We start from the raw sequence: 14,330 nt of genomic DNA, 5'->3' as shown, positions 1-14,330 counted from the left end.
CTCCATTCAGCCAATGATGCCAGCCTCCACTGCCCATTTGTTAAATTTTCAAACAAGCACCTTTGTGCTTTCTTAGATGCTGCCCCCTCACACTCTCCATAAAAATCCGCAGGTTACCTCATTGTACACTTTTAAATTCTTTCTCAAAACTCTCCTTTGCCATGATGCCTACAAAAAAAATTGACAATGGTTAGGCTGCCAGTGGGCAGAAATCACTGGTAATCACACTGACTAATATTTTTTCATAGTTTATATACACTCCCCAATCTGTCTATATCCATCTGTTGTGACTTGTCTTATACTTCAACTGTAACCTCCTTGAGGCAGGGACATCTCAGGGTGGGGGAAGGGAGTTGTGTACACACAATCCCTAGTTCAATGAGGTCCTGGTCCATAACTTTGGCTCCTAGGCATTACATTAATACAAATAATAATAATAATAAAAAGTATTTAGTTCTATAAGGGTCCACCTAGCGGCAATATCTCCACATCACCCTGCTATTCAGGGCCAGATTCCCGAATGGCCTAATTCATGTTTTTCTCTGAGTTCAGTTTCTCAGTATAGTATTAACAGGGTTGATGGACAATGAAGCCCTTAGTAACCAGTTGGCTGTATCACTGTGTCATACCCAGGGTACAATCTGAACCATGAATAGCTGTTTCCACTCTATTCTCCAACCTGGGGTGCCTCTTACACTGCTTTTCTATGAGTTACCACTCCCGGTCTGCTCCCACACAGCCTCCAGCATGTACGTTACTCCAGGTTATAATGTATGAGTGCTATAGCCTACTACTCATGAATTACACTGCACAGCAAAACCAGTAAATTCTCGGTCCCAGACTTTCCCCAGAAATGTACTCCCAAACCCTCTCCTGGACAATAAAAGCTCATATAAAGTCTGTCGTTTTATAAATAGAAAATGATATGCACAAATCCTATTATCCCAAATGGAGTTACCCAGATATTTCAATCCAAATACACTGGTTTAGATTAAACAATAAAACAAATTTTTATTAATTACAGAAAGGTAGATTTTAAGTGACTACAAGTAATGAGACCTAAAAGTCAGAATTGGTTACAAGAAAATGCAACTAATGCCTAACTTAGTAAGCTAAGTGAATTCAAAGCAAAGGTCTCTCTTGCTACATTTCAGCACTCTTACTGGCTGAATTTCTTTCAGTCAGTATCCCTCCCCCAGTCCAAAGTTGTTTCCTTTGTTGTTCAGTTGCCATGGGTAGAAAGGAAGAGAGGAATAATTTGGGGTGTCTGCTCTCTCATCTTATAGTTCTTTCTCTTCTCTGAGAATCATCTCCAGCTGAGGTTCAGGAGAACCCCCAGCTGTTTCTTTGTCAAGATGTAGATTTTTCACCCATGCCATCTTTCCTGCCAAAGGGTGGCCACATAAGCAGGTCCCTTTGATTTTGTTGACACCTGTTAGGTGTTGGCTAGCCTTTTGTCTCTGGGAAACTGCTATGTGACTGCTCTCCAGACTTGGAACATGTCTTTATAATATCATAGAGCAGAATCCTATAACTTTACATACAATGTTGCCACACATATTGTACCAGGACAATAATGATCAGAAAATTACGAGTTTTCAAATTATACCTCACAAGGCATACTTTGTACAAAATTTATCATAGTTCTGTAAAAGGGGTGAGTATACGGGTACAGACTGTCACAATTACCTATTACATAAGATTGCCTTTTTATTACATCCGCTCAAAAAGATAGGGAAGATTCAGGCCCTCATGGTTTGTCTCCATTATTCAGTGTTCTACAAGGACAGGGTTACTCTCAGACCCAATGTTCTTGCCCAATGTTGTTTCATTATTCATATCGTACTTTTCTTCACTACTCCTGACTCAACCGTGGCTGAAGATAAACTTCATACACTCCATGTAGTAAGGTCATTGTCATGCTACCTTACCAGGACAAAATCAGTCAGGAACACATCTCTATTATCTGTGGTCTTTGCTGATAGGATCAAGGGTCAGGCAGCATCCCTACAGAAACTTATCAAAATGGGTGTCTAACTGTATAAAAACATGTTGCAAGCTAGCCAAGTTAGATCTACCTAGCCATGTTAGACCTCATTCCAGTAGAACTCGGGAAGCCTCTGTCTGTCTGAAGAATGTCCCTATTTCTAGGACTTGTACGGCAGCCATGTGGAATTTGATCCACACACTTACAAGACACTTTTTTGTAGAGACTTTCGGATCAGGTTCCCATTATGATAGAGCTGTCCTGCAGTCATTGTTTAAGAACGACTCCTAGTTTCTCCAAGAAAAACACACAACTGCTTGTTAGTCATCAACAGATGAATCCGTGTGGACAATCATTTGCAGAGGAAAGAACTTACCTTATAGTTACTTACCGTGCAATAACTGTGGTTCTTTAAGATATATTGTCTCCTTCCCTGTTGGGATTGCATATTGGTGAAGGAACTGAGGGTTGGTTGAGCCCTTTATGCTTTCAGGTGAGAGAGTGGGGCAAGAACATGTTGGACACATGTTAAGATGACTGCTGGACAAAAGATTCCTATTTCATGCACATCGGACACATGGACCAGGAGTTGGAATCTATGTGGACAGGAAAAGAAATTTCAGAGAGCTACAGTTTACTATAAAGTAAGTGTTCTTTCGTGGAAGTATCCTGTAGAAAGCTGTAGAGTATGAAATTCATCCCATCAGCATTCTGTATCTGAAGTGGCTCTTCAAAATGACAATGATCAGTAAAACACAAAGAATGTCTGCTTAATCCACTTCATAAAATTTAGTTCATCTGAATAATATTCCTTTCAAAGTAATTGGTTGTTGTCACTGTCAAAGCCCATTCCTTAGAAAAAGCACCAGTTTTCTTTTAAACAACGTTAGAGCTGATCTGCAAAGAATTTTTATGCTTTTACCCTTTATTGCCACATTATAGTGTATTAACTCTAAAAGATTTTTAATGGGGTTTCTTTAAATATATTTTATTGGGATTTCTATAAATAACAGGTGCTCACTTTCCTCTTTCGACTGGAAGTCCTTAGGAAGATCCTAGGAAAACATGAATAGTGTTTGCATAAGCCTGTAACCAAACCTGCACAAAGGGGAGAAAGGAATATTGAATCTTAAAGTTGGTCTACACACCAATTTGCACCAATAACTGCCAGTTTTCAAATAGATTTGGTTAAACCAGTGCAAACCCATGTATGAACATTTGTTTGTTTTACATCTGAATTTATATTAACTTCATTCTAAATATAGTATCATAGAAATTGCTTCAGTATATCAGACCAGTAGTTCATCTAGTCCAGGTTCCCACCTCCTATAGTGGCCTGCACCAGCTACTTCTGAGAAAGGGATAAATAACCCTGTAGTAGGTGATTTATAGAATACGGTGCCCCAGAGTAAGTCTTCTAACTACCAATGGTCAGATGCTGGATTATAACCTGAAACATGAATGTTTGCAGCCTTTTCAAAACATCTGTTTATTTTGTAATATTTATTATAACAGCTGGATATGCTTGTTATATCAATGTCCTGCTGAGCTCTCAGTTCTCAGCCTTGTGGCAATGAGTTACACAGTCTAATTATGCACGGTGAGAAAAAATAATTCCTTTTACCTGATTTGAATTTACCATACTTCAATTTTGTCAAAATTGCTAAATCCAGCTGCAGTTTCAACCCACCTGGCACAAGGTTTACTGTTCTGCAGGAACGCTTAAGCTCCCATACCATCCTCTACATTCTTTTTGGTTCACAATTTTTGTCCACTAGTAGTTTGGGGTGAAAATTGAAATTGCTCTGCAGTAGAATTTATAGAAATAAGAATATATAGAATACATATAAGAATTTCTTTTTATATCTAGCAAGCTGTTAGTTAAGGCTTAAAGAAGCTAGCTCTATGAAGCAGCTATAGAAGTATTTTGAACTGGTTGGATCTTCAGGGTTGTAGCCTAGCCCAGCACACCCTGACTGCCATGTCAGGTTTTGCCTCTCAAAGAGCAGCAAGCTTTGGTAAGACTCATTGATAATGAATCTGCAGCCTTCACTGCTACAAGAAAGGAAATTTCTGAGTAAGTTAAGGTACACTTTCTTATTTCCTATCTCCTGGCCACTTTTATCCATGACAATATGTTGCTTGAACTATGACTGTTTAGGTTCTTTAGTAGTTCTTTTGTGAGGAACTTTGTCAAAGGCCTTGAAAGTCCAAATAACTGAAATTGGTTCTCCTTTATTCACTATTTCATTGATATGTTCAAAGAAATCTAATACATTAGTGAGGCATACAATTATTTTGTGGAAGCAGTGTTGGTTAAACTCCTTCTAGGTGTTTTATAATTCTATTTTGTAATTGTAATTTCAGTCAGTTTACTAAGTACAGAAGTAAGGCTTTTCAAATCACCCCTAGCCCTCTTTTTTCTAAGTATAGGTACAACATTTTGCTGCCCTCCAGTCCTCCGGAATAATAGCTGATTGTAATGAGAGATTGCACATTGTTGCTAGCAGCTGAGCCACTGCATTCTTAAGTTTCTTCAGAATTCTTGGATGTGTGCCAATTGGACGTGTGACTTGCTTTTTAAATACCCACCATAGCTTGTGCTCCTTTCTAGGTGGATTTCCATTTTCAGAAGGAATCCTGCTTGGCTTAAATAACTTCTTGAGGCTTGCCATTTAGCTGGTTTACTTCTTACCTTCCTGCTACTACCCTTTTTATTTAGAGTAATGTACTCAGACAATAAGTGCTTTGGGGCAGGGATGGTCTTTATGTTGGGTTTGTACAGCACCTAGCACAATGGGGTCCTTGTCTGTGACTAGGGCTCCTAGGCACAACAGTAACGTATAGCTTTGTGAACGCTTTTTTTTTTTAAAGTTACATCTGTGCCAGGTCTAAGCATTTTAATTTCTTTACTTTTGACATTGGGGCCTTTTTGACTAGCTTCCATTTTGTTTTTATGAACTTAGTCATAAAGCAGTACTTATTTCTTGAACTAAGTCCTGCATATTACTTATGACTATGTTAAGTCTCTCCTCTTGTATACTATACCATAATACTCACCATCCCAAAAGCTATTGTTTAAGGTGTTAAGAAATGGCTTCTCTAAACCTTGTCCTGTTGTGACGTTTGATCAATTCATGTGCAAGAAGTTGAAGTTGCCCATTATTGTTTTTTTGGACTTTGCTTCTCTTCTCTTGCTTCCAAGTGTGTTCTCAATATCACTTTCCTGATCTGGAGCCTAGCCGCATAATCCTGTGTCGTCCTCTCCACTCAGAATTTTATCTCACTAAATTCTATGGAATCTTTCAGATACAGTATTATTCCCTGACAGTTGCTCTGATTGGTCCTTCCTGAAGCTGTGAGCTTAAGCTTTCTTCGTATCAAACTAATTTTAGCTTCTAGGACCTCCTATATCTTTTCACATCACCAATATAGAGTACATCCACAGACTCCTCCCCACCACTCATTAGATGTCTTGTGAGATCTACCACCTTTGCACCAAACAGTTCTCATGGTTATTGTCATGTTCTGGGGTGCAATTCCAGACCAGTGAGAGCTTGTGTCACCGCCTGCCCTGTAACCCTGGGGTGCCTCACAATGCCTTGCTGCTGTAGGTCCCAACCTGGCTCACTCACGACAAGCCTACCAGCATGGAGGTCATACCTTGAGTGTCTGTGTGCTAAACAGCCTTGGTTCAGCAGCTTTGACCCCAGCAGCCTTTCTACAGTCCCAGTGTTGGTTACAACCAGCAAGATGACCCCAACACACTCCCAATCCTGAAGTATCCAGCCCTCTCCTGGGCAATGTCCTGTAAAGAGACAAAACCACTTACAGCATATTAACTTAACTGGGGGTAAATGCACCATTCCCTTTAAATACAGCACTGAGTTGGTTCATGGTAAAAATGAAATAAGTTTATTAACAAAATATACATAGGATTAAGTGAGTTCAAGTATAAGGAATGAAGATAGAAAAAGTTACAAGTAAAACAAAACAAATTATGCTTCTAAAAGTCTAAAACTTAATCTAGCAAGGTACAATCTTTGTTCAAGATGGTTTCTCTCACCAGTCATTCTTTTTCCCAGCCATGGTTCACTTTCCCTCATTCACAGCCTTCCACAAAAGGTGCTGGCTTCCTTTGCCATCTGAGGTGAAAGATCTTTACCTCAGCAGGTTTCTCACCTATATTCAGTTCCAGAGACTTCAACCCCACTTGGCTGAAGGAGCCATCTCTGAGCTTGCAAGGGCTCTGTTCCTTTGTGTCTGTCTAGTAATTGATGTCTAAAATTGCTTTCTGTCCTTGCTTATATCTCCCAAAGTTCAATGACCTTGCTTCAGGAGGCAGGAAGCCCTCCAGTGTGCTTAGCTTGCTGTGTCCACCAGGAAAGTGAAATATTGTTCTCCCCTTCCTACGGGCTTCCCATCCCCCCCACATGATTTCTATGTAAATAGGGCTTCCATTGTTTCTGATTCCACCACGCTTAATTTACAGAGGGGAGAGATAGATGGCCATGACATTCCCTCCTGTCTGGGCAGACTGTACAGTCTAATATCAATGCGTGTCCATAGTTCCTTACATAGTGTTAATACATATATTTCACAATGATGTCAGTCACCGGTATATCATTAGCTTTCAGTAATGACCTCACTTCCTATACTCTTATAATACAGTAATATTGCATACAATCAGTTGATTCAATTGCTTATCACTTGAAGTTCAGACCCTCTAGTCTTTATAAACCAGTAAAACTTTGAAATGGATTCTTCTCAGGGTTGCCCCGCAAAGTAAAGTTTATTCAAGCTGTGAGGAAGGCAACATGGCATCTGGTAGTAAAAGAAGCACCACGCTCTCTCTTCCCCCACTTGATTACCGAAGTGCAAATTTTTCTGTTTCTGCTTATATGTAAATATGGACTTCCACTGTCTTTGTCTGAATGTTGGGCTGGTGAGAGAATGAAATACACATTTCTTTGTCTAAGACAGACCTATTTAACAACTCCCCCAACATACCTGGTTTGCACACATTGTCATAATTCCAGCATATATTCATAACTCTTAATACATGTTGCATGCATACATCACACAACAATATTAATGATCAGTGAGTTATCAGTTTTCAGATGATCCTTCACAAGACCTATTTTGTACAGATATTGCTACAATAGTGTGTAGGGTATGAATACAGTGGTGCTTAGTGTCACAGTCACCACATCAGTTTCTATTCCTGAGGGTCAAATCCTTTACTACCACAGCTTGTCTCCCAACTGTAACACCATCCTTTGGAACAGCCTCCTCAATGTGAAAGCCTCCTCTATCTCACTCAGAAGCTGTGACTGATATGGGGTGTATTCCTCCATTCCACTTAATTCCCTTCCTATCATGGGACTTGCTCTTTCAAAAGGAGAACTGGAGTAGTTAGTTCTGAGGGGGGTCCCCTATATGCCATCCCTATAAATAGTTCTGATTCTCTCTGCTCCTCCATATCACCAATTCTACCCTCAGTATGCTATACTTGGGCTCTGAGAGCCATGATCTGCTTGCACTAGGTTCATACATCTGCTACTTGGCCATTTTAAGATGGGCTTTAACTCTAAGTGGACAGAAGATTATACTAGTTTACTTTACATAGAATTGTAGTTGTTTTAGTGTCCTTACAACTAACATAGGAGCCTGTTTCCCCTTAGCACCAGCTCTTACTCTGTCCAAGCTTTCCAGAACCCTTGCTGTCAGTTGCCTCTCTGCTCAGTCTGGGGCCTCTCCTCCCTCAGGAATATGACCTATTGGTTTCTTTACTCCACTATTACGCAATTCTGTTAATAAAAGTGAACATTCGTCTGGGGGGATGTGTTCCTTCATAAACTCATGGAGGTTATTGTTCAAGGTTCTGTTATCCTGTTCAGGTTTAAGAATTTACTAGTGACCAAAGGACATCCTGAGGTTGGCTGAGCTAATAAAGGATACAAATGAAATACTACGCTCATGTCTATGCTTCAGAAACTTAGGACTTGTCTACACTACAGAGTGTTGGCCAGCTTAGTTATGCCAGCAGAGTTGCCAGGCTACCTGCAGCGTAAGCCTGCAGAAGGAGTTCATTTGCCACACTACCTCCCAGAATGACATTAGCTGTGTTGACAGAAGTTGTGTTTACAATGGAAGTTTTGCTGACATAGCTAAGGGTTGTGACTTTCCTCTTCCCCACTCTCCCACTCCTATCCAACATAATTATTCTGGAAAAACTTTGTAGTCTAGACCAGATCTATCCCAGCAAACCCAGAAAGTACTGCTAACAGCAGCCTGAATAAATAGCTTGTGAACATCCAGATGGAGCAAAGAAGTTCATATCTGGCTTCAAAGAAAGGTTTAGTATAATGGAAGTTCTATCTTACCTCTACTGTTTTACAAATGCATATCAGAACTTGAATGTAGACTGATCATAGGTACACTTCTCTCTGCTCTGATTACCAGTTAATGTTATTTGTGACCTTCTATAGCTATTTCATTTTATTTCCACAGTCTTGATTGACTCTTCTGAAACAGGAAAATATTTAGTACTTTTGGTCATAAATTCTATCAAATATCAATTTTATTAATTTTTGTTCCTCACTGGAATCAAATGATTGACTTCCCTATATACCAGATTATTTACTATTGTAGTGGTGGTGGTTGTTTCCTGAAATATTTTGCACAGTTAACTAGTTAGGTACTAAAGTATGGTTGGCCCCAAAATATACAAGACTTCTCATTTTGTAAAAATGATATAGCAACGGGTGCAGAATGTAAACCAGAATTTTAAATTTCTACTTTTTCCATATAGGACATTTGGAGTAAAATTTTCAAAAGCACATAAGCAATTTGAGTCTGTCTCATTGACTTTCAATGGGATTTAGGTTCCTTAGTCACCAGGCCCAGCCCGCAACATTTTGGCACCTGAGGCGGGGAGCTCAGATGATGCCCCCTCACTTGGGCCAAAACTTTGAAAGGTCTCAATTCTGCCTTCTTCCTGGTCTACTCCTCTCATGGTACTGCTCTGCTACCTACCCCAATAAAGGAGAACTAACAACTTAAAATGCCTTGTTCAAACATTTTAAGTAACACTGAACTTTCAAACGCCTGAACAGCAAATGTAACTTTTTTTTGTCTGCATAGTAAACACTGGCATTTTTATCTGTTTGAATAATCAAAGTGGTGCTTTCCATGCCTTCTTGGTTGCAAAGATTTGAACTGCTTCCAGAAGGTCCACAGTCTGGGCCAGCTCATGATCTATTGAGATGGTTGCAAGGCCGACCAGCCTCTCCTGTGTCATTGTGGAGCGAAGATGTGTTTTTATTAAATTCAGCTTGGAGAAGCTGCATTCTCCACTGGCAACTGTTACAGGAAGTGTTAGAAGTATGCACAGAGCAACAAAAGCATTTGGAAAGAGGGTGGTCATCTTATTTGTGCACATATATTCCAGAACAGCCTTTGGAGTTGATCCTGCTGAAATGTATCTTGAAAGGGCTTTTAGTTCATCACCTAAATCACTCGCATCAATATCGCGCATGTCATCATGTGTCAACACTGTCTCTAGCGCCCTGCATTGCTGGTGTAGGTCTTCTTCAGGTGTAGTGAGGAGTTTTGGAATATCATACAACATCCCAAATACACTGCTGTGTTCCTTGAGCTGCATGAAACGTTCTTCAACTGACTGGATTGCACAATCTAGCACCTGGTTAAAGAATTCAACTTTGAATTGTTGTTTGGGGTCTCTTGTGGGATTATCCCATGCCTCGTAATCAAAATGTCTTCTTCGGTGACTCTTGTATTCTTGAATGGGTGGGAAAATTCAGTGTGAATTTCCTCTGCCAGCTTCTGTGCACTCTTCAGAACGTTTTGAAATCCCTCTTCTGACCGGTAAGACTGTAGGTATGACTTTGCTTTGTCCAGTTGTTCCATTGCTCCAGATATATCAAGGTCAACACCTTGGAGTCTCTTGCTTACAACATTTATTTCAAACAGTATGTCATGCCACAACACTAAGCCACACAGAAATTTGAAGTTATGTATGTTTCTGGTGATTCCTTTTCCTTCTGCCACTGTTCTCCCACAAACAGTTCCTGCCATAGCATTATCCTCCATAATGGCAACTATGGCATCATTTATCTTCACAATTTGGTGTTTGATAGGCTTTATCACCTCCACTCGACTTTCCCATCTTGTGGAACTCAGTGGTTTCAGTGTCAGAGAGGATGTTTCCAGATGTTGCTTCAAAATTTGCCATTGATGAGTTGATGCAGAGAAAAATACATAGATGCTTTGAATTACATTAAAAAATTCAGCAGCCTTACTAGAAGCTGATACTGCATCACTGACCACCAAGTTCAATGAATGAGAGAACTGCATGGGACAAAAAAAGCTTGAGGGTTTAACTCTTGGATCTGTGTCTGCACTCCTCTGTTCTTTCTTCTCATGTTGGTACCATTATCGTAGCCCTGACCTCTCATGTCAGCTATCATGCTTCTTAAAAAGCTGGAAGATATGGGAATTGCATTTGTCATACCAGCTCCTGTAGTATCATCAAATTCAATAAATTCTAGAAAATGCTCTCTGGAAGTCACCATTGCAGGGACATTTTCACTTGTTACAAAACGTACCATTAAAGTCATTTGTTCTGTACAGCTGATGTTAGGTATGCAATCCAGAATGACAGCATAATATCTTGCTGATTTCAGATCTGCCACAATCTTCTGTTTGACTTTTGTTGCCAGTAACTGTATGATCTCATTTTGAATTGTTTTTCCAAGGTAGTGGTGTGTGTACATTTCTTGGGTGGTGACTCTTCTTAGGTGCTCCTGGAGTACAGCATCAAACCCAGCCATCAGCTCCACAATTTTAAAGAAGTTTCCATTTTTTGGCACATACAGCTGATCTGAAGTGCCACACAGTGCTAGGTTTAGGGTAGCAAGCATTCTCACAATGGCAATGAGCCTTTTCAGAACATTTTGCCAGTAAAGAGACACTGATGCAATCTTCTCTTGATGTTGATCATCTATGGTGGCCTTTAACCTTAGTCTCATCTCAAGCTCTTTCCACCTATGGAATGCTCTCTGGTGATTTGCTGCCTTCTCGTGGCATGCCAGATTTCTAGCCAGATTTTTCCAGTCCTTTGTTCCCTGTAGAACCCAATGTGGCTGGAACATTAGACTGGAAGAGTTTGCAACAAAAACAGTATGCAGCATTATGGGTTTTTAGTACATAAGCCATGCCCTCTCCACTTTGTCACCGTTGGGGATTTCACGCCAGTAACGTGTTGGATGGAAACTTCTATTTTCATTGTCTTTGGGGAACATGAAGTTTTTCACTTGCTGTGGCCCATGCAATACAAGGAAGTCCCTCAGGCTACTGCTCAAGTGGGTCCACAATCCTGGATCATCTAGACTTAAGGAACTAAACTCAGCAGCAGCTGTTTCTTGCACCTCCACCACACTCTTCTCTGATCTCCACTTTTCTTCAGGAATGTGCGATGAGATGGAGATATGGATGCTGCAGTAGCTGCCAGGTCACCTGCACTCTGACTAACTGGAAGATCAGGCATCTCCTCACCACTCACATCCTCACTGGGGCCAGAAGGCTCACCATGAACATTTGTGTTTATGTATCTCAGGAGAGCTCCTTCCTGCTTAAATAGAAAAGCTTCCTTTACTTTCTTTTTCTGAATGCTGCCGCAGAGGGGTGTTTTCTTCTTTCACTGATGACTGCTGTTCTGTGCCAGCTATAGTGGCTCTCAACACTCAGTGGAAGGGGACAAATAAGCAGGCTGGTAGCAGGGCCTGAGTGAGGGAAGATATCAGCATCTTAAGGGCCTAACTGGCTCCTACTACTTCAGTTGACTACCTGTTCTCCTCAAGTAGGTTCAGGGAAGCAGCAGGAAACAGGAAGCTCCCTGAGAAGCTGGTGTTAATCAGTCCCGACTCCTGAGGGTGCTAAAGAGGTACATAAGAGGCTCCTCTCTCCTGCTGCTTTCTGTTATTCCCTCTCACCTTTTCTCCTGCCTGCCTGTTATGTCTCTTGTGCCCTCCGCCATCTTTGTGCATCTAGAGCAGAGAGAATACATAGGCACCAGTAGCAGACACAATTTTCTACACTCTGGGTCCTAGGGGCGCCCCCCCACACACACACAGTCTGGGACCTGAGGCGGTGCCTCAGTTCACCTCATGGTAAGGCCAGCCCTGTTAGTCACTCCTTAGAGCTTCTGAAACATTTACCCTTCATAAGCAGAACCAGTGCCTTATATTAACAGTAGATGGAGCTACTGGATCATATTGTAGAAGAAATAGTAGCAAACTGGATTATCCTTTCCCTTTTTTGTGTTTTGAAATTTAAGTACCCAAATTACATTTGCATAGATTATTTTCTTGTATTTCTAAATGTTGCTGATATATACTTCCTGCCGAAGCCAATGGAGGATGCATTCCTTGTTTTTACTCAGACCTTTTGTTTATTGAACTGGGTCAGTGTGATTAAGATTTGAATCCCGTGAACAGTTTAGCAATGCTTATCTGCCTGTTCATCAGGGCAGCTGTGTAAGCATGCAAGCACACACTCATCAAGTATGTCCATCTTTCCTCACCACTCACCCAAATAGTGCGTAAAAGGATTGAGACTGAGCAGATTAAAGTACTGTAGCTGTTCATATATTTAATCTCCTCTCAAAATTTTGAGCACCAAATTCTACTTAATGCATGCATAGCTTGAAATGACTTGGACAGGATTTGAATGTCCATATATGATGACAGAATTTGGTCCTGTATAGTCAAGTTCGCTCCCAGCTTATTCCAGCAGGTACTACCTAGAAATACAATAGATTGGGAGAGATTAGAGATATAGATGAGAAATGTCTTTGGAGAGTCATCACATTATCATTGGCTGAGTGAATGAGCAAGCTTAAAAATAACAGAGGAGATAAAGGGTCCAAATCATTGAGCTGTAACCCTTTAAGATGGCTTCAGTGACAAAAAGGGATCCCACAGCAGCCCCTTCTTTGGATGCCTGGGGAGTTCTCATGTGGCAACACCTGCTGTATCAGCTCGTCACCAGGACCGCTTTGCAGAGCACGTGTAGGGGCACAGTTTGAGTGCTTCTAGCCTCTAATGGTTACTGGCTACTACAACAGTCTCTTGGAACCATAATAAGCAACAGGATGCAAACTAGGGTAGCTCTGAGGCTGCTCTAACTTGTATTAAGGACACAGTAGCCAGTACCAAGCACAATATTGTCCTGCGTCATGACTCAGGCTCCTTGGTACTATCGCAATGCAAATAATAATAATCTGACCTAAGAATAAAAAATGTCGTTTGCCACCCCTGCTTTGGATCTTATGCTAACAGAGCTTGGTTGCATATGAGAATTAGGGACAGGATGCTTAAGTGATCAAAATCTCTATTAACCGGAGGAGGGGAAGGGACACAATTTAAATGGGCCAGGCATGTCCCCAACAGGGACTAGAATTCAAAAGGTGGTGACCTCCCTTTCTTTACTGCACCCAGAACAGGGAAGGATAACCTGGCCCACTCAGAACTGATTGGGTGAGAACATTCTGCAAGAAGTAAAATATGCAGATATGGGCAAAGAATCAGCATGGAATTATATTTCATTTAGGGAGATTAATTAGGAACAATAAAAACTCCCAATTAGATTTTTAAATTAAAACTACATATTAAAAGTTGACACTTATTTGGTACTGCCATAAAAAGATGAGCTTAGCCACTAGTTGTATTTGAATTGACTAATTTTCACAGTATTAAAATGTATAATTCTCTGCAGTGAGATCACACCCATGAATTAGATAGGATTTTGCATTGCACAGCTGTGTCATTGCAACCATGAATTACATTTTTAAATCCACCCATTTGTGTAATATACAAAGTATCTGTGTAATACATTTGAAGGGCTTCAGGTACTTTATTCTGTAATCAGCATCCTGAGATGAGTTTATAGCTTTGTTCACAGCTTTCCAAGTAGCCATTGTCCTAGCTTCCAAGAGGACAAGAAAAAAATTGGGCTTCTAGATTGGGCTAATTCCTTGTTGGGCGACAATTGCATGGTTGCTGACTCAGGACACTTTTTCCTCCTCTGGTTTATTTACAATGTGCACATAGTTCCAAACACAAAGAAGCAGCAAAATAACTAGTCTTTCTAGCACATCCAACCACATTTCAGGGCTCCAACAAAACAGCTTTCCATTCAAAATATCCAGCCCAACTGTGTCTGTGTCCGCTGATTAACTCAGGCACTGCTTTCTACTAATGTACTTCTCTCTTATCTACACCCCACACATTAAAATGCTGTGGTAAGAACATATACTTGG

The sequence above is a fragment of the Lepidochelys olivacea genome (assembly GCF_965140295.1).
Source record: "Lepidochelys olivacea isolate rLepOli2 genome assembly, chromosome: 1".
Taxonomy (NCBI): domain Eukaryota; kingdom Metazoa; phylum Chordata; order Testudines; family Cheloniidae; genus Lepidochelys; species Lepidochelys olivacea.
The sequence above is the reverse complement of the archived record's forward strand: the minus strand, read 5'-3'. Positions refer to the sequence as shown.